The sequence below is a fragment of the Giraffa tippelskirchi genome, chromosome X (assembly GCF_054371585.1).
Source record: "Giraffa tippelskirchi isolate mGirTip1 chromosome X, T2T-mGirTip1v1.2.pri, whole genome shotgun sequence".
Taxonomy (NCBI): Eukaryota; Metazoa; Chordata; class Mammalia; order Artiodactyla; family Giraffidae; genus Giraffa; species Giraffa tippelskirchi.
In genome coordinates, this window is record NC_137289.1 from 67,013,955 (window position 1) to 67,015,678 (window position 1,724).

Consider the following 1,724-nt stretch of genomic DNA (forward strand, 5'->3'; position numbering starts at 1 on the left):
TCTTTCTAATATAGTGGATAAAATTCTCATGATAAGTAATTTCACAAAGATCTATTAATATAATTTGATTTTAAAGAGATTTTAAAAAATATATGGAGGAACTATGGAATAATTTTACTATAGAAAATCACTGGCACATAGCACCTCCCCACAAATCAAAATCTCAACTTTTTTTTTTAATGTCAGCATCTATTATGGAGTGATTTGCTTGGTTGCTGGAGAAAGTAAGAGACACTCAATTACTAATAATGGTTTCCTTAGTTGAAAAATCTAAAATAAATAATTGAAACATTTGGCAGAGTTCTTAAATAAGAGCTTGAATATTATTGATTCACTTTGTCCTAACACTTTAATGACACAGATACAATTAATATTCAAAGCATGGTTAATTATAATTATACTTCACAGATTTTCAGGAAAAATAAAGAACTGTAGTGATTTGGGGTTGAATTGCCATGGAGAGATTCTAATCCTTTGACTCTTTGAAAAGTGAAGGTGAAGGCGCTCAGTCGTGTCCTACTCTTGTGACCCCATGGACTGTAGCCTACCAGGCTTCCCTGTCCATGTGATTTTCCAGGCAAGAATACTGGAGTGATTGCCGTTTCCTTCTACAAGAGATCTTCCTGACCCAGGGACTGAACCTGGGTCTCCCACATTGTGGGCAGATGCTTTATTGTCTGAGCCACCAGGGAAGTCCTGACTTCCTTCCCACCACAAAGTCCTTGACTCTTTACCTTTCTCTTAAAAATAAATACCTAGTTTAGTATTTAGATGTTCAAATGCTTGGGCACATGAAATTTTGACTAAATCCTAAATATATAAATATAATAGACATTAAAATATGACTGTAAATATACAGAAAATACAGCATGTCAAATACCCATTTAATTAATTTCCACTATTAACTACTAACTCTAGAAGTACTTCTCAGTTATGAAAGTATGAATTAACTGGATTTTATTAAACTGCAGACTCTGTTTCAGTCTGGGGTGGGGCCTGGGATTCTGCTTTTCTAACAAGTTTCCAAGTAATGCTTCCCTAGTGGCTCAGAGGTTAAAGCATCTGCCTGCAATGCAGGAGACCCAGGTTCAATCCCTGGGTTGGGAAAATCCACTGGAGAAGGATATGGCAACCCACTCCAGTATTCTTGCCTGGAGAATCCCATTGAGGGAGGAGACTTGTAGGCTACAGTCCATGGGGTCGCAAAGAGTCAGACACAGCTGAGCGACTTCACTTTCACTTTCTTTCACTTTCAAGTGATCCAGATGCTGCTCATGCCAACTGCACTTTGATAATGGACTAAAGAGTCTATTGAGTGCTGTGAAAGCAAATATAGGCCATCATAAAAGCATATGAATAAAATGTGACACAATTATCCATATACTCACTGCACTGGATTTTGCATCATAGATAACACACAGATTGTAGGCTTGATTCCAAGTGGATTGGATGTTTTGGTTTCATGCCTTTCTTCTAGGAGACTAATAAAATGCACTAAAACAGGATGGATGAACCAAGCCCTCTCAAGAGGACACTAAGGTATAGAAAATGGGAGTTTTGGAACCCAAAAGACCTGGTTTACAATTCTGGTTCTGTTTATTAACCAGTGGGTTTGGGCAAGCCACATATGTTTTCTGAGCTCTGATTTTTATCTCCAGAGTGGAAATGATAATACCAGCTAACTGAGTGGTTCTAGGTTCCAGGCACAGATCTAAGTATTTTAA

General features: G+C 37.5%; 1 non-coding gene across 1 annotated transcript; it reads left to right on the top strand.

Annotated features, from left to right (window-relative positions):
• Window positions 1–1,035: 1,035 nt before the first annotated feature.
• TRNAC-GCA (transfer RNA cysteine (anticodon GCA)) lies at window positions 1,036–1,107 on the top strand. Its single transcript has one exon. It is a non-coding gene; the product is annotated as a tRNA-Cys (tRNA).
• The last annotated feature ends 617 nt before the right edge of the window (window positions 1,108–1,724 follow it).